Genomic DNA, 20417 nt, shown 5'->3' with positions numbered 1-20417 from the left:
TTTTAAAAAATATGCACAGCAATGTTTACTCAGTACTGGGGGGGGGGGGGGGGGTGGATTTAAAGTGTTCTTTTGGCTTCCAGAGAGGTGCTACGCCTGTTAAGATGGAAATGAAATAGAATAGTTGATGGTAAGGGTTATCACAAAACAGCAAGGATAATGTTGCATGCCTGTATTTTCAGTTTGAGTTTAAAAAAAATTAAATACTAGTTTTCTGATTAGCTATAATTCACGTGAGAATATTATAAGATGCTACCTTTTTTTAATTTTTTTTTTATAAGATTAGCTCATTGAGTCTGACAGGAACATAATTGAGGAATGCTTATAATTTCTTGGCCAGCTAAAAAAAAATTAAAACCCTTGAAATGAAGTTTACACAGGTTAGATGTGAGGATATCTTAATTGGGATAATGCATTTACCAGTAATTACAACGAGAGATTTACTTAGAAAAACTGAAGTCATTCATAAACAATAATTATGATTACAATCACAGAGTAAGGGGAAACATGGCCTTTGGTCTGGAACAGTAGCTGGAATGGTCTACTTGTCAAACCTGCCTGAATGTGCTTTTTTGACTCACATGCGAAGCAAAAGTGAGTCTATGTACTCACCCGAGTCGTCCGTCCGTCCGTCCGTCCGTCCGTCCGGACGTCCGTCCGGACGTCCGTCCGGAATACTTTAACGTTGGATATTTCTTGGACACTATTCAGTCTATCAGTACCAAATTTGGCAAGATGGTGTATGATGACAAGGCCCAAAAAAACAAACATAGCATCTTGACCTTGCTTCAAGGTCAAGGTCGCAGGGGCCATAAATGTTGTCTAAAAAACAGCTATTTTTCACATTTTTACCATTTTCTCTGAAGTTTTTGAGATTGAATACCTCACCTATATATGATATATAGGGCAAAATAAGCCCCATCTTTTGATACCAGTTTGGTTTACCTTGCTTCAAGGTCAAGGTCACAGGAGCTCTTCAAAGTTGGATTGTATACATATTTTGAAGTGACCTTGACCCTGAACTATGGAAGATAACTGTTTCAAACTTAAAAATTATGTGGGGCACATGTTATGCTTTCATCATGAGACACATTTGGTCACATATGATCAAGGTCAAGGTCACTTTGACCCTTATGAAATGTGACCAAAATAAGGTAGTGAACCACTAAAAGTGACCATATCTCATGGTAGAAAGAGCCAATAAGCACCATTGTACTTCCTATGTCTTGAATTAACAGCTTTGTGTTGCATGACCTTGGATGACCTTGACCTTGGGTCAAGGTCACATGTATTTTGGTAGGAAAAATGTGTAAAGCAGTTCTTAGTGTATGATGTCATTGCTAGGTTTAGTTATTTGAAGTCAAGGTCATGTAAAGGTCAAGGTCAAGCATGTGAGTCGTATGGGCTTTGCCCTTCTTGTTATTTTTGTATACCTAGTGTGAACGACGTTTAGGTATTTGCAGACTAATTATTGTATTGCTGTTGTTTGTTTGTGAGTTATGTTATGGTGTGTCCTAAATTGGTCGGAATTTGTTGTGTAACAGTATGTTCTCATTTGTAATTTGTTTCTCCATGACCCCAGAGGAACAGACTTCATATTAAAACCTTGTGACCCTGAAAATACTTGCATACTAATTTTTATTTTTATTTATTGGGGATAGGCAAGCTCTTGAATTCTTCAAGCCTTGAGAAACTTTCCAGTCTGATATACATGTACCAGAAAAAAGTGTGATCCTAACAATAACATGAATACTTAATTCAATATGTGCAGGAGCTACTTCGGCAGACCCATATGGCTAGTATCACAATGCAGGGAAGGTGAGTTCATTGATTTATGTTTTTTCCACCTTTTCTGTGTTTGATGTCAGCCGTGATTACCCAATGAGAACTTTAAAACATGTTGCTGACTTGCGAAAACCCAACCATCACATCTGATGTAGTTGTGTAGCCCATCTAGAGGATAGAACATCTAATTTCGTGATAGCATAGCAATGTTGTGTACCTGACTAAATCTCTGCACATCACAGTGAAGTCTTACTTTATGATCATATGATTCAATACCCCCCCCCCCCCCCCCCCCCCCGACTAAACAACGAAGAGCAGGCACTACACACTCACATAACTACCAACTCCACAATGTCATTTCAGAATCAAGCAATCAGGAGAATGAAAGGATTCACCAGTGCTCCGCCACTCGGTTGGATAGCCATCACTATGCACAACAAAATCCATTATTGAGGGTTTCTTGGTCGTTTCTGAAGCCAGGGCTTGGAAGCTTCACATACAAATATTCCTAAGAAAAATCCTTGTCCTTGAGTAAGATTCCCAGTGAATGGGGCCGAAAACAACAAAAATGAATACTATTTTTTTTTTTTAAATCAAAACATTGTTAAATTTGTTATCTTACTCATTGTGAAAGTCTGACCAAATCTGCGACATTGAGGCAAACAAGTTGGGGTGTGCCTTTAACTAAATACTCTGAAACCAGCAGCTGCTTTAAGTAATTGTATGTGTGTTGTCATTATGTACTGCTTGCACTAAATGAATTTTCTTTATCTCCTCAGAATCGAGCCACCCAGAGAAAGACCATTGACATGCAGGGCGCATAGTAAAACATGTAGAATTATGGCGTGCAAGTCGGTCGACAGGTGCCAGCCATTATCATCATAACAAGCAATGCAGATCATAGTTCCTTATGTTTTATGTTGTGCACAAGTCCCTAGATCTGCTTTAATTTTAATGTAGAATTTCATTATCAGATAATTTGAAACATTTTGTTTAATTAAATTGTAAATACGTCCAAGTCAATTTGCAGCATTTTTTCTTTATTGTTCTTCTATATACCCTTAAAACTAACACATAGTAAAAACAAGAAATTTTTGTTCAAGGGAGATCATCTAAAGCTTTTTTTTTTAAATCTGTAAAATTGCATAGTGACATCCTCCAAAAATAAAATGTCTTACGAATAAAGGTATCTACACGGGTTGTCTACCTATTTCTTGATAGCTTTGCTTTTAAGTATAACTTTTTTTCTCAGAATATTTTTTTTAATAAGTTTTATTCAAGGGAGGCAATAAAAAATATTTACAAAAATGTGTCCAATTGTGTGCTTACAAATATTAACATTTCTTGTAGCCCCAAGAAGTGTGTTTTGTCTTGTAACTATTGTGATTTGAGAGCTTTAGCACTGAATGCTTTGCATCCTAGTGTGAATAGCATTGTAAAGATTGCCTCTTGCTAATTTAGAGCAGTAGAATAGAAAGCAGCCTACTCCACAATCTTCTTTCATATTCTGTGCATACTCCTTGACAAGAGAACCACGAGATTTGTTTTTATTCCGATGTTGCCTTTTCTATTCAATTAAATACTTAAATCTTACGTGCAAAACAAACCTTTCTTGTGTTGGTTTGTTTGTTTATTTTTATATTTTGTAAGTATAGACCGTACTAGAGACCAGTCTTTCACCGCCGTATGATTGATCTGGAAATCTCTGCTAAGCAGTTCAATAACATAATTAGTACATGGCTAAAGCATTTTTGCTACTCCACTCAAAATATGTCTAACTACGCACTCGTACTCTCTCCCTAACATAACACTTGTTCATGCAAAATTGTTTGCGGATCAGTAAAATTTGCGTGAAATATTGAATTGCGAATTTTTTTAAATTTTTGTTGTTGAAAATTACGTAATCTTCAAAATAGATGAGTGTTTACTGAAGCGATAAACTATTTATACAAGTTAATAAGAATGGTTCGTAAGATCAAATACAAACCAGCAATACAACTGCTGTCGATAGATTACCCCCCTTGATTTCTCTGTCTGTTGGGTCAAACTACGCCAGACATTTCTCTTCTAGTGGCTCCATAGCATGAGATACAGGCTCCGAGGCAGAAACTGCTTCGTTCTGAACTTGAATACATCGGTTCCTCTCAGTTACATAGTCTTTTAATTCCTTCTGTCGTTTCAATGCAACAGGTAATCAAGCCTGTGAGTGTTGCATACTGTATCAAGTTCTGGTGTATTAGCGATCGAAAAGTTTACGAGGTAGTTGCAGAATCGATGTTTGATAAAAATTAAAAACAAATGACATGTATGCAACATAAGAGGCTAAAAGGCTAAGAAACTTGATGCCTCATCTGTCTCGTTTGCTAGTCTTCATCGTTCATACTCATAGCATATAGCAATACCATTTGTTGTGTAGAATCAATATGTTATTTATTTCTGAAATAAAATATTCACGAAGAGGGTTCGATTCTGATCGAGTGAATATATGTGTCAAAAGCTGAATAAAACAATGCGTTTGTCTTTGACTGGTGAAGTAGAGCTGAAGCTTTTTGTGCTGGATGTAAGCTTAGTTGGTTTTATCACACACACACACACACACACACACACACACACAACCCTGATGTTTGTCAAAAATGTTGCATGTTCCTGCTTCACAAATGCCTGCACAAAAGCACACGGATGTACACGTACCTACCTACATACCCGTGCAAACAATCTACCACTGCAACACCACAGCCCCACACATTTATCCAAAAGTTGTCTGAATATCAATACTGGCAATCTTGGTATTGAACGGGGAACTCTACTTTCATGGCGTATGTGGTCTAGGTCTCATTTTATTCATGCTAAACCACCCTTACAAAATAAAAAGCCACACATCGTGTAAGCTAATCGACTAAGCAAAAACCAGACACGCGAACAAACAAAAAACGAATACTTTGATTTTCAACAAACTTAATAACAGATTTAGGTAAATAATTATGCCATGCAAGGAACATTTCTATTGAATTCGGTCGATGCTTAGATCTAGAAAAACACCAGCTCACTTTATGGGGATTTGAATGTGCTGTTTCATGAGTTCCAGATCTAGACTGACAAGGTAGTAGAACATTTATTTTTAGCTTGCAAAATTGAACTTGCCCTGCAGTCACCTTAAGTCGAACTGCTTTCCCTGCCACCGCCGGGGTGCAGCAGTTTGGCGGGGGGAGGGCCATAGAGTCGGCAAACTGGGAGTGGAACTTGACGAAATGTCACCTAGGGCCTAGTACGATAGCTTCTCTTCGGATTGACGTACAAACAGCGTCAGGGCCGCTTCAAACTTACATACGGATTACGATTCCTATCCCCAGTTTCTCATGTTGGTAACCACTGGCTATTTGTCAGATGTGTCATTCTCCCACATTTGAACGATGCTGTAGTGCGAGCCGGTCAAAATGCCCTTTAGTTGTCAAACCACGTTCTCTTTTTCTGCACAAACTGTTTTGCGTTCCGGACCGGAACACACTGAGGAGATGATCATTGACTATTTCTGATTGGACAATGATGCCAACGCCCACATGACCCTAGCTACAATGTCAAGGTCGGAAAGTCGTGAATAGGGGTGTGTATAGGATTCGGTCGATGTGTTTGTTTGTTTGTTTGTTTGTTTGTGTGTTTGTGTTCGCATATAGATCTCAAGAATGAACGGACCGATCGTCACCAAACTTGGTGAACAGGTTCTATACATTCCTGAGACGGTCCTTACAAAAATTGGGACCAGTCAAACACACGGTTAGGGAGTTATTGGTGGATTAAGATTCTACAAGGACTTATAGAGGGACATATTAATGGTCAAAGGGAAATAACCTTCTCAGTTGGTGGCAGTGAGAATGGTAAGGACGGGGGTGTTTTTCCTACCTCGGAGAAATTTCTTGTTGTTGCTTTTTCTGCTGTTTTTTTATTTCCATGTTATTTCATTCTTTGTGTGTGTGTGTGTATGTCCCGAAGAAACGTACATAGGCGAAAATGCTGAGCTTTTATTTGTGCCGTCCTTGCATTGGCGGGTACAGAAAACATTTGTTATTCAACTGAGGAGAAATAATAATTATTACCAGAATCGAATATATCTGTGGTCATTTACAGCAACCCAAAGTATGTGTAGCTCTATGTAGCGAACTTGCATTACTCAAAGAATCATTAGGCAACACCCTTACAACTCTACGGGGTTATCTGAAGTCTTTAGGTTAGGTTGCTAAAGGTGAGTGTTACTTGTACCTAAGGTAAGTTAACATCCTTCAAAATGTGCTTGTGTCCCCTCACTTTCAATCATTACCTAACTATACACGCACTGATATAAGTTGGCTCTCCGTTCCAAAGCAGTGTGTTCAAACTACAACAAAATCGGTGTCATCGGACACAAATTCCTATGTGCTTGCAATGGAATTTAAAAGCCGCACTGATTTTTTGGGTTGTTGGTGGTTCGACGTGCTTTGCTTTAAATCAGAAGAAGAGCACGCTGCCTTACTTTTATGACTTTTGATTTCTAATTCTGCCATGTTCTTATCGCTTTTCATCATCATCATCATCATCATCATCATCATCATCATCATCATCATCATCATCATCATCATCATCATCATCATCATCATCATCATCATCATCATCATCATCATCATCATCATCATTGCTAGTTGTAGAAGTAGCAGGTTTTTTTTTAAATTAGTACTATTGTTGTTGTTAAAAGTTTTTACGCGCACGCATGTTCTGTAATATGATTTATCCTACATACGTGAGAAAGACACCCGTGAGATAATAATCGTTCAAATCACACGTGTGTATATCATGTAAATGAGGTCATGTCAAGCAAGTCTGGCAGGGACCTGTGTTGCCACAGCTTATGATGCTAAAGTCACCGAGACAAACGTCATTATAGAAACAAAAATTGCGCTCGCTAATTACCCTCGATGAATCTTTAGAACTAACACGTCACGCCACACTTTCAGAGTGACGTTTCTTTGCTTTGACGTAATAGATTGCACGAGGCTTTAGAAGAGATCGAAGTTCCAAAACAAGCGTCTTCAATTTAGCTGCCTCGACTGCAAGACATTTTCAATAAAATACACTTAAGTACAGTATGTAGGATAAACAGAATACTACATGGCTTGCTGTGTCGTACCAGATTTACACGTCACTCGTCACTTTTTCAAATCGTGAACAGCTCGCTTTTGCTCGCAGTTCAATATTTAAAAAAACAACTCGTGTAAATCTGCTACGACACAGCAAGCCATGTAGTATTCTCTATTTGCATGAAAATGTTCTTGGAAAAACTGAGGAAAACAACAATTCAAGAAATACACAAAATAACCAAAACACTGACGTTATTTCAGATAATAAAAGACAAACACTTTTGCATTCAAAATGTACCTGGCGTAGCACTTGTACCTCGTTCTTTTCAGATGTATTTTTTTAATTTCTTTCCAATCATCAGTCCAGCAGCCTTGGCTGGTTTTCTAAATCACACAATAGAGAACTAGACAAAGAGTGACAGAGGTTGACAGTACGTGCAAGCCAACACAAGAAATAGTCATCAAAACAAAATGGCTGCCAGCCACTTCAGAGGAAACAATACGCAATAGAAGATATTACTCAACATCTCCTGTCACATCACTTGTCAACGACAGTGTAAATTTGGACTTTGTGTTTAGATCAGAAGTTGTTTTTTCCCTGCAATTGATCCGAACTCATTCATAAACAAGGAAACAAATAAACAAGGAAACGAACGCGATAAAACGATTGCTGATTTTTCGTGGTTGTTTATTCTCTTGGGCAAAGTTATGCTCCCGAGATTGCCTTTAACAGAAATGTTCGACACTTGGCCGATTTTATCTTCAAATATTGGACGACGAATCAACAACTGATCACTGCTATCGGCTTTGATGGCATTTGCATGTTTTTTTGTTTTTGTTTTTAATAAAAGCTGTTGCTACATTACCAGAAATTTACTCACCTTTACTTGTGTCCTGTATTTATATATTTGATCACGTATTCTTCTTGTCTTTTCTCTTTGTCTAAATATTTACATATAATCATGTGTTGTATTTGTCTATTTTAATTTTTACTATTCTTAGTAATTATCTATCTGTTGTACAATTTGTACATGTAAATATTGTTTATTTTTTTGTCACAGAACATTCACTTCTTATTCATATTTAGCGGACCATGCGATTTAGCGACGGTTAAGTCATTCTTAGACTTAGCACAAAAGTTCAGGATACTTTTTCAGATACTAAACAGTGTTTTGGGGGGGATTTGAGCAATATTTTGGTTTATTACCATTCCAGTACACCATATGGTTTTTGGACCAATCACGACTGCTTCTAGGTGACACTCTAAATGTTATAACGTTCAGGCAGGGACTCTTTTTGTTTATCACGCTAAACATTAACAAGACAAAGTAAACATTAGAACTAACAATATCAGCATGACTTATTCAACAGAATGACACTTTAAATGCTGTCAGATACTACACTCTTTATTTAAAAATACAGAAAAGCCAGTTTTGTCGGTGGGCGCTTTACAGAACGGCGAGTCACCACCCACCCTCTGCGTTTGCAATGCCGACCCACTCACTTCAAAATGCCATTTTCCAAGTTCTGACGATTCAAGCGAAATTGCGTCACTTAATTTACGTCAAATATATCTTTACGTCATTTCCTTTCTCTCTGGCGTTGTTTCGAAATCTGTCGCTCTCCGGTGGACAAGAGATATCGAAGTAACTGAAACGCATGTTCAACATGGTTTATCTTGTGAGATTGTTGTGTGATCGCATTTGACCTGTGATGATTCATTTCGCCAGGTGAGTGACTCTAATTGGCTTACCCAGGTCACGAGAATGCTTTGACTGACAGGCATAATGAGATACGAACGACCAAGTTTCCATTGCGACTTTCCAATTCGCGGGGTCGCTTCGAAATTTCTTTTGGTCGAAATAGACAGTAATAAAACCGTTATTTCTAATATGCTGACTGTTAGCAACTGATAACAGACATGTCTCACAAATAATATCAGCATTCGCCTTCGGCTCATGGCTGATAATCCATGTTCTCGACATGTCTGTTATCAGTTGCTAACAGTCAGCATAATTATTAAAAATAACTCAGAATATCTTCACACGACCTTGACAACGCCTACCCTCAAAAATGGCGTTTTTTGACGACTTGATTTACTTTCAACCGCGACGGTGACTGAAACTGAACAATATTTCCGATTTGTTTTACATCAAAACGTTTGTTTGGTGTCTTACCTAACATAGCATACCCATTCCGTTTAAATCCGCTGTGCAATCAGGCTGACCTAGCGTGTGAAAGAGAGCGACCGCAATCTTGGAAAACGGCAAGAACTTCTGGTTTTGGATGGGGTTATTACTGGGTAGCTGCAGTTGACATGCAACACATCTAAAACTACATTTAGCCGCCTCTCCATATTTCATAGACCGACGACAAAGACCAACAGCTGTATTCGTTCTAGTTCTGTAAAAGTCAATGAACCTGAAAATGGACATTGTAACGTTTCTCCGTTATGTTATGTGACATGTGGCATGTGTTTGTATTTGTTTTTAGAAAAAAGCTATTGCTACATTACCGAATAACTACACATTGACTGGTTACCGTGACCAAGGGACAAGTGCTTGTTGGGTGTGTTATTATACTCTTAGACAATGCCAAGTACCATCTACACTTTACCTGGTGAAATTAAGCATTGTATTCACAGAGCTACCAGTCCTTATATTTCTTTTCGTTTCAGACCACGTATCACTTAAACTTAACCTTGCTAACTAAAATTTGGCGTAAACAAATTGAAACTGTTATTTTACAGAGCTAACACTCGTTATGGATGTCTTAACTTCACTCTACTCACGCCGTGCATTTGAATCATTCAAACCTCAATCTAAAATCTTGAAAACCAATCTAAAGCTCTAAAGAAACAAGAGGCGAAGCCTTCAAGGCTCACGTAAGAAATAGACAAACAGTAACACAAACTCAATCACTCCGTCACACATACACACCCACACACACAGTAAGCTGACACTGTGCAAGAAAGAGAGACACTAGATCTAGATCTGTCTGTGTCTGCATGTAGCCTACTTACAGGGACACGACTGCCAAATAGTCTCGGCCCGCTCAAAATAACAATGACCGAGACCACACACACCACGCGAGAGAGAAAGACTACAGGGAGGCATGCCGTCATGATGCATTAATTGACGTCAAACACTTTTGACCGTGACGTAATCTTATGCGAGCTTTATCCATAGTCTTGGATAACCACTCACACATAGACTCGGAAATGTTAAAGTTTCTACCACAGACATACACACACACACACGCACAAACGCACAGACAGACAAAGTTACGATCGCATAGGCTACACTTCGTGAGCCAAAAAGAAGGCGTTTTAAGCATTGGATAATTACTGAAACGGTTTCAGTAAAGACTTATATGCATGATGATACCAATTTTCTTGTGTGATTTTGTGTGTGTGTGTGTGTGTGTTCCTAGTTTCTACATTTTTGTGTGATCGTTTTATTGCATGTAACCTCAACATTATTATGTTCGTTTTTTTGTTTTGCTTGATTGTTTGTTTGTTTGTTTGTTTGTTTGTTTGTTTGTTTGTATTTTGTTGATGTGGTAGTTTTTCTGTGTATGAAGTATTGTCTAGCACTATAGAAGTTTACTCACATTTACTTTAAGTGTCCGGTATTTATCTATTCTGATTGTATTCAGTCATTTATTCTTCTTGTCTTTTCTCTTCATGTATTTTTAATATTTTCATATGTGTTGTATTTGTCTATTTTCTTGGACTAATCTCTGCAGTTTACTATCTATTATACAACGTGTACATGTGAATAGTGTTCATTTGTGACACAGAACATTCACTTCTTACTTATATTCAGCGTTCCATGTGATTTAACACAATGTAGTTTCATTCTCACCTTGCAGTTGGATGTTGAATGTCACTATTCTATGTTTTCATGGCATGTCTGATGCCAATGTCATACACGGATGATCCTTTTTTGTTCTTTTTTTCTTAATTTACAATTACAATCTTTGAATATGCTTTCACCACATTAACTTTCTGTATGCTTGTCCTAATCTATTTTAATTAAAGATAATTATGTAGTTGCCTTTTCCCCCAACATATGTTAAACCCAGACGCGATAGTGCAAATTTAATTTGAGAAACAATTCGTCTTGTTCGTGGGATTTTTTTCCAGATTATAAATACTGATAGATCATTAATAAATGCTAACAGATACATAGATAATGAATAATACACGATACATAGAAACTGACTAATGCTTATAATAATACCTGTAGTAAATCAAAAGAGAATCTGTGGTCGTAGTTTGTATTCTAAAGCTGGATGTCAGGTTAAAGTTAAACACGTTGAAATGTCCGTCAACTTACTGTATATCAAGAGTCACGTACAGTACATGAGTTATAATGTGGAACTCATTAAGGGGAGAGCACCAATTGTTCTTTCCTCTCAATTGAACTTGTACAATATATAATGTATGTATACTTCTCTCCCTTAATAGGATCGTTCGTTTGAATCAAGTTTACCCTTGTCAGAACCTATAATTCCTGGAATTGGCATCGATAGTGATTTTTTTAAAATACAAAGGTTATATGTCAACAGTGAGTGCGTGGTGTTTAGGTAATAACACAGTTATTAGTTAGTACATATCAGTTAATGTTCACGATGTTGTAGTGTCTCGCCTGTTTTAATCACCACCACCGTTATTTCTCATGAGTTTTTTTCATGGGGCTTTTTTCAAATAACATTCAATTCTTACCTATATTTAGTTTGCCCGGCGATTAGCAGTACGTTGTTTCGTTCTAATCTTGCAGTAGGATGTTAAAATTCACTTTTCATTGTTTTCGTGACATTTCTGATCACAAAGTGATAAACGAATAATGCTAGTTTGTTTCTTGATTTTCTTAAATTACATTGAAATGATCTGAGTATGTTTTCTTCCGATGTAACTCTCCGTATGCTTGACTTAATCTATTTCAAATATATATGTGCTTGCCTTTCCCCCAACATGTTAAACTCAGACACGGTAGTGCAAATGCAACCACAGTCACTGTCTCTTTGCAGAAAGTACCTGTCTGACAATAACAGGGACATTTCGCCAAGGCTAGAAAGCATATTTTGATTTGATGTATTTTCTTCTCGAAAACAATTTTGAGCGTTATTTCAAGTTAGTTTTTGTTGTTGTTGGTAGGGCTTTTTCAATAAAAGCAACAAACAAACAAAACACACAAACAAACAAACCATACAGGTTGAACATGTTGTGTGATAGTCGGTATCAGGGTTGCCTTTTGAAAACAAGTGTGGAATTTCAGGTAACGAAATAACACAATTTGATTTCATATAAACGGTCGAACTCTTCATTTTGACACCTTAAAAATCAAAAACAATCTCAAACGATCCAACAGTTTTTACAAACACACGTGCTTTTTATGCAGACAAGATAGTGCCAACATGATGACAAAAACCTCATTGTTGCATATGCTAAATTGTGGAAGTATCAACATTAAGACAATTTCTTCCTTTTTTGTGTGCAAGTGTTGGCCGTTTTTATGACAAGGGATCAAATTGTGTTCCAAAAGACCTTTGAATATCTTTAGCGGAAACTGTTTCAGCAACAAATAAAGTCACAACTTTGCACTGCCGTGTCCCCCTTTTGGTGCCTAGATGTAAAAAAACCACCATTATTTGTTTGCCATTATCTTTGCTAATAAATACAAATCGTATTTCAGTTCTTCGTGTGTGTGTGTGTGTGTGTGTGTGTGTGTGTGTGTGCGTGCGTGCGTGCGTGCGTGTGTGTGTGTGTGTGTGTGTGTGTGCGAGCCCGTGCGTGTCTGTATGTGTGTGTCTTTGTCGTTCAGAAGTCAAACAAAAGTCGGTGGGAGTTTGCCAATGCGAACACTACTGAAAATAGTTCCGGATTGGAACAGTGGTTGGGATATCAAATCACACAGTTCTTACTCTCAAGTGAGCTGAATTCAGTCATCAGCTAATTGTTGTAATGTGAGTGATGAAATAAAACCAAAATTAATCAACTGTGTTATCTCACATGGAGAAATTGCAAATAAAGACAAACGAAACACTACAACATTAGCATTATTAGATATATGATCTAAGTTATAACATAGTTCTCAACGTAACACCCCTCTGCATACAAAGCTCTCGCAGTCAAGATGTAAGACAAATATCCAAGAGAGTCATACACCATTATGTTAACTACCACCACGCACAGTATTAGAACCAACAGGAACTTGTAAAAGCACAAATAAGACACAAACAGCACATGACAGCACCACCTGAGTCGCCCCATGTGAAGTGCCCCAATCGTTATTGCATCCTTACGGCACATCGATCCACGAAAGACGATTCCTATCACATGCTGACCCTCGTGCAAAAGGAAGAATACGATGTGGATGATGGGGTGGGGGTGGCTGGGTCTTCTTCTTCTTCTTCTTCTGCGTTCGTGGGCTGAAACTCCCACGTACACTCGTGTTTTTTGCACGAGTGGAATTTTACGTGTATGACCGTTTTTTTACCCCGCCATTTAGGCAGCCATACGCCCTTTTCAGAGGAAGCATGCTGGGTATTTTCGTGTTTCTATAACCCACCGAACTCTGACATGGATTACAGGATCTTTTCCGTGTGCACTTGGCCTTGTGCTTGCGTGTACACACGGGGGGGGGGGGGGGGGGGGGGGGGGGGGGTGGTCGGACACCGAGGAGAGTCTGCACACAAAGTTGACTCTGAGAAATAAATCTCTCGCCGAACGTGGGGATGAACTCACGCTGACAGCGGCCAACTGGATACAAATCCAGCGCGCTACCGACTGAGCTACATCCCCGCCCTCGGTGGGTGGGTCAAAGGGGGTGTTCACGAAAAGAGGATCCAGGTGGGTTATTATACACACAGGAGGCGAGGGCTATGAGAAAGTCGATAGCTGTTCTTCGTTTTTCATGTGAAATGAAATGTGTTTAGTTTCGGGAAAAGTGAACATTGGCTTCAGTAGAAATTGTGGCAATGAGGAAATGTCTGAAACGTTTAAATGCAGTTGGTCTTGTGAATGGGATATGTTTTTATTTCAACAACAGATACTACCTTATATTAATGTTCAACTGATCCCTCGTATTTGTATTGCTGTTGAATTGAATTCAGACGTACATAGTTGTTGACTGTGTATGCAGTCGTTATGGTGTTTGACAAGAAATATGTTTGCCACATTCCAATTATACTGTATGAACAGTTCTGTTGTGTTTGCATGGAGGGCTGGATGTGTGTGTGTGTGTGTGTGTGTGTGTGTGTGTGTGTGTGTGTGTGTGTGTGTGTGTGTGCACGTGTGTGTGTGTGTGCACGTGTGTGTGCATGCATGCATAGACTTAACTGACAACGACAGTCTGAAAACAGTACGCACGATAACGTCAATTTGGTGCGTCCTTCGAACCGCTCGTTTTAGTTTGAGTGGGTCCCGGGACCCCCTCAATAAATTTCTAGTACATGTTTTGGGCTTCTCGTGCGCATAGGACGCAGGGACGCGCAGTTTTGGGAGCCCTGGTCAATGATGCATGCAATACCGTGTCGCACAGATCCACCGGGGTTTTCACCATGGAATATTTGAAGCATGATGCCATGGGCGGTAATAATTGATCGAGCCTTGTCCATGAATGCTATTGGCAAGGCGGTCAAAGTTCTGAAATTCTGAATGCAACAGGGAGGGCACCGTCGGGTTCACTACTATTTGCGTTGAAAGCAGAGTTGATGTCTCATGCTCTGCTCTTGCAATAGCAGTTTCAAGTTCTGGGGAGAATGATTGTGTAGCTCTCGGAGTGACAAAACGTGTGTGTGTGTGTGTGTGTGTGTGTGTGTGTGTGTGTGTGCGTGTGTGTGCGTACGTGTGAGTGTGTGCGGGCGTGCGTGCGTGCGTGCGTGTGTGCGTGCGTGCGTGCGTGTGTGTGTGCGTGCGTGTGTGCGTACGTGCGTGCGAGCGTGCGTGTGTGCGTGTGTGTGTGTGTGTGAAAGTGGGCACTTGCACTGCTGTCACCTCTCCCCCCCTCCCGCCTTCCTCGCACCCCCTGTCGTCTTCCTGCGATCAGAGGAGCTTGAAGCCGTCGTGCCGAAAGTGTGTTATCTATGTCCCAGATCTAGTTGAACTCAACTTTGTTGCCCGGCAGTTCTTGTTGCAACAGACGTCGCAACAGTTGAGACCTACAAACGTTATTCTGCTTTCCATGAACCTATATAATCTAGCACGAAGACACCCCAGCATTTGGGCTCTCCGTGGAGGGAAGAAGAAGAAGAAGAAGAAGAAGAAGAAGAAGACGGAGAAGAAGAAGAAGAAGAAGAAGAAGAAGAAGAAGAAGAAGAAGAAGAAGAAGAAGAAGAAGAAGAAGAAGAAGAAAGAAGAAGAAGAAAGAAGAAGAAGAAGAAGAAGAAGAAGAAGACGAAAAAGAAGAAAGTGTCCTCCTCGGATGATCCTCTGACCATGGCGTCGGCTCGTTTCTGGATGATCGGCGTTGTGCTGTTTGTGGTGGCGTTAAGCGGTGAGTATCACAGGTGCAGGTGCACCACATGTAGCCTACCTTTATTACAAACGATTACTAAGAAAGAATGTACGTGTAAACATAGATTGTACTGGAATTCTGCATTTGTTAATACATTTTATGTGAGAACAATGGAAACCACATTCATTAGTTAATAAATGTACGTATTCCTCTTAACTTTTGTGTGGACCTCATTTGCCTGCAGGCTGTTTTCTACACCTGTTTGTTTGGCATTTTTTGCTCTTTCGTAAAGACCTTTCTACTCTTTTACTTCTTCGAATAATATACCTGAATCTAACTTTTTGCGGGTTATTCTTCGGAGCTGTGTACAATTCTGTGGCATGCATTTTCAGTCCTTTAAATGAGTATAACGCATATTAAATAGCAACTATAATGTATTCTCTTTTCCTGTTTTGCTAATATTCCAATGAGATAATGATATAGACATTCAACACAAAACATAGTATATATTATTTTTGTCTACTTTTTTTGTTGCTGTTAGTATTCAAATCCTTTGGTTTTCATGTTACGAATTTAATGTACTTTGAAACCCTTGTAATTTACGGAACGTAGACAAACACAATGTGCAAGAATTTCTTATTCTTTCTCTGCAGGTGAAGGATATATCTGGAACCATTATTTATTAATGAAATAAATTTGCATGGTTAAAATGTTTCAGTTAAGTTAAATGATGTTCACCTTTGTAAAATGATTTTACCTGGTACACAGCTCTGGAGAATAACCCTTTTCATATTGAAGGTTTCAATGGTAATTTTCGTAATAAAAATACAATAATTTACGAAATTTATGTTTGATAACTCAAATGTTTCCTTTAACTACCAAATAAAACAACTTTTAATTTGAATTTTCTATATCAAATTTGTCATAAAAATATGTGCTAACTTTTCGATCTTTTACCCACCTGTGACAAACAAAACAAACAATGTTAAAGGGTGTCGAGTTCATTACAAACCTCACACCTGCATTTATTGGGTACATACTTTGTTATATTTTCCAGTGCAACAGAGGCAATCGTACGTATTTTTAACACTTTACAGCCAAGAACCAATGTTTCTTTTCAAAATCAATTTACGAGCACTCGGAATGAAACATAAAAATCATTTCAACATTTTCTATTACGTCATATGACATTCGATTATACATATCAGCTATGTGCAGTGCACACAGAATATTACTAATGCACTTTTGTGCAATATTATCAACATTGTTAATCAAATCCTGCAATAATGGATTTAAGTGCTACACATTTAAGCATTATATCCGAATTGTCTGGACATAACTATTGAAATGAAAACTAACACCAATGTTATGTTATTTATAACAACCTTCACACCTTCGCCACCAATGTATTACTAATTTCTCAGATTGAGATAATAACGTGAATGCGATTTGATTCATTTGATTGATTGAACAATGACACCAAACACAATCTGGACATTGGAGCCATTTCTATTGTGCCAAATACTTTTTTTTCAACATTGTAGTTGTGAAATCATACTTTTCACACAAAAAGTTATTTTCATTTTCAAGCCAGGTCAATAATTCTTGTCTCTAGACGCAAAACAGTTCTTTTTTATCAAACAACTCATCGGTATGAAACAGGCACCGCACATCATTTAAAGTCATTATTATTCTAACATTGCTAAACATTCACGTCAATCTTGTCAAGCTTTCCACAACTTACAAAACAAAACTTGTTATTTAAAACACGATTAAAATTACCACGAATTATATTATCACTTTATCGATTTTCGAGACACTCATTTAATTACTGGTGCAGATAATTACACATTTTCAAAAACAACGTTAGTTAAACAAATCTTCACCAAATGAAAAAACCGTGTTCAACTGTAAACATAATATTCATTCTGATTAAAACGCTATTTGTTTTAAGAGGAAAATTTGTCACACGTATTGACATCAAACTGACGAATATAACACTCGTCCACCTTTATTTCTGTCCCAATTATCTTTCACGTCGTCATTTATATATAACTCATGCAAGCATCACAAACTACTATCTTCGTTATTTTTTCAATGAATCAAATAAAGATTCGCTTTTCTTTTTTGGTTGCGCAATCCTCTCCCAATAAGAGAACATACTGAAACGCTCATGATAAAACTTATTCATAAACGCGCAAAAGCCGTATCATAGTCCTATTACATCCCTCCCTAAAACCTTCATTCTAGAGCACTTTAAGTTTGTCAACTTTCAGACGTGACAATATTATCTCCATGGTGTGAATGCATGCATGCACATTATTTGAATTAAGTAATTGAGACACCTTATCACTATACAGTGTTGGAGGCGTATCAGTGGGACGGAGGCCTTGAAGACAAGGCGAAGATCACGGCATGTCTAGGAGGCAGCGCGTCCTTCCCTTGGTCTATCGTGACGGGACGTGGAGAGACCATGCTCGACCGAGACTGGTGGTTTCAGGTTCGCCGAATTAGCTTCAACATTTTAGCAAAACTAGTATACAACACAAACAATGTGTGAGTGATGGGAACAGGTAACTGGCCACAGGCTCAATTTTGTTTGTTTGTTTGCTTGCTTAACGCCCAGCCGACCACGAAGGGCTATTTCAGGGCGGTGCTGCTTTGACATATAACGTGCGCCACACACAAGACAGAAGTCACAGCACAGGCTTCATGTCTCACCCAGTCACATTATTCTGACACCTGACCAACCAGTCCTAGCACTAACCCCATAATGCCAGACGCCAGGCGGAGCAGCCACTAGATTGCCAATTTTAAAGTCTTAGGTATGACCCGGCCGGGGTTCGAACCCACGACCTCCCGCTCACTGGGCGGACGCCTTACCACTAGGCCACCGTGCCGGTCAGGCTCAATTGTACAGGTTACTTCACGATTAGGATTTGATGTATTTTCATATTATGTCATATAAAGTTCGGGGGAATGGTATAATTCCTCTTTAACCTATTTCATCAGCTTTATCAACTCACATTTCATATTACGTGACCATATTTTTCCAAGACATACTCTCTCTCTCTCTCTCTCTCTCTCTCTCTCTCTCTCTCTCTCTCTCTCTCTCTCTCTCTCTCTCTCTCTCTCTCTCTCTCTCTCTCTCTCTCTCTCTTTCTCTCTTAGATCAGGACTAGCTGTAAGAAAGGTCCTACGGACCTAATGCTATCTTTCCTGTAATAAAGTTCAAAGTTCAAAGTTCTCTCTCTCTCTCTCTCTCTCTCTCTCTCTCTCTCTCTCTCTCTCTCTCTCTCTCCTTTCATCACCTTCGCCTCACAGCCCGACTGAGCAGAGCGATGTGTATTTAGCGTATAAACTCAATACTCATAGTGTTTCGTGTAAATAGAATTTGAACAATCTCACGTCGTTGATGTATACAATTAAATTATTTGAATAATTGCTTAAAAGAGAGAACATAATTTAAACATGAACATATCATAAGCATACAGTTTCAATGGCAATTAACTAAATAAATTGATAAGGCAATATTTTCCCCAGGAACCAGACAAGGAAAAGACTCAGATAGCAACCTACCAAAACAAACATTTCTACGCGACGGACGACGTGCGTGTTTTTTTTCTCCCCAACGCGGGACTGTTTCTACGCTACGCCAGACCTCAGGATTCTGGCAACTATTCTGTGCAAGTGAAGCTTGAGCAGGCAAACTCGTCTGTTGCTTCAGTTTGGAGGACGGTGACGCTGTCTGTTACAGGTAATTGCGTTTTCATGTGATATAGCTTTCTATGTTAAGCATCAACTACCAGCAAGCGATGCTGAATATAAAATAGAGAAAAGCTACATGATTGCTACATTCATCTTTCAGCATTATTATTGTATAAAAAAACAGTTTGTGATTGTCAAAACAGTTAAAACTATTCTATTTCAAAAGCGAATGTAACATTCGTGGATCAACTGTGGCAGAAAAAGTGAAATAAAACGTACGTAGTTGATAATGTATTGTGACAGCGGTCAAATTAATTAGCGCAATCATTGTTCGTTGCAGACAGACCCCCAGCTACACAAGATGGCGCCCTCCACGTCACACTGAATGACGTGGTTCGGGATGACGTCACAGAAGACTGGACACTGCAGCTACACTGTGGTCAATTTGTGGACCTTGGTCATCCCCCTGTTGATGTCGTCTGGAAGGTCTGTATGAGTGTGCGCGCTCGAGCGCGCGCTTGCGTGTGTATATATGTGTGTGTGTGTGTGTGTGTGTGTTTCAGTGTGTTTTAGTGTGTGTGTGTGCCTGTGTGTGTGCGTGCGTGCGTGTGTGTGTGTGTCTGTTTGTGTGTGTATGTGTGTGTGTGTGTGTGTGTGTGTGTGTGTGTGTCCCTTGTCTGCCTTTTATGCCTGTGTGCCTCGTCTGTCTGTCTGTCTGTCTGTATTATTATATTATGTCTCTGAGTGTCACAATCACAAACTAATTTGTATGACAACTGTGGCATTACATTTTCAGAATGGACACACAAGACGACCTCAATCGACACAACGTCAACTTATTTCTAATTTCAAGACAGAAAGTCCTTTTAATTCTCTATTTTAGACGATTTTCTTCAGCATGTTCGTTCCTTACTAGTTGTCTACTTTGCATCACCATTGATTTTCTCTCAATTCTCTCGATGTCGAATATCGATTGTCTGACAGACACCATCAGGTGAGGTGAGGAACAGCAGCTACCGGGACAATGGCACGTTCGTCCTGTCTGTGCCCAGCCCTGTCCAGAGAGGTAACTATTCCTGTCACCTGCCCCCTTCTGCCCCCGCTGCCCGCTGTCTGACCGCTACCTCCCCGCTGAACGCTGCAGCCCGGCTCTACGTGGACGACAAAGACGTCAGGTTGTTGTACTTGGAGGCCCGCCAGAGGGAGCTAGAGCAGGCGAACGAGGACCAGGCGAACCTTCTTCATCACCAGGCGATACAGATCTCGCAACAGAATGGAACCATGGCCGATATGGTGCAAGTGAATAAGGACCAAGCGATACAGATCTCGCAACAGAATGGAACCATGGCCGATATGG

General features: G+C 39.2%; 1 protein-coding gene and 1 long non-coding RNA gene across 2 annotated transcripts in view; both read left to right on the top strand.

The window, feature by feature from the left end:
- LOC138945852 (ficolin-1-B-like) overlaps positions 1 to 20417 on the top strand; it is a 122898-nt gene that overhangs the window by 91223 nt on the left and 11258 nt on the right. The gene's annotated exons all lie outside the window — the stretch shown is intronic.
- On the top strand, positions 51 to 4246 carry LOC138945445 (uncharacterized). Its single transcript, XR_011449000.1, has 2 exons — positions 51 to 1818; positions 2565 to 4246. It is a non-coding gene; the product is annotated as an uncharacterized lncRNA (long non-coding RNA).

This window comes from Littorina saxatilis, linkage group LG13 (assembly GCF_037325665.1).
Source record: "Littorina saxatilis isolate snail1 linkage group LG13, US_GU_Lsax_2.0, whole genome shotgun sequence".
Lineage (NCBI taxonomy): Eukaryota > Metazoa > Mollusca > Gastropoda > Littorinimorpha > Littorinidae > Littorina > Littorina saxatilis.
This window is presented reverse-complemented; position numbering and strand designations above follow the sequence as displayed.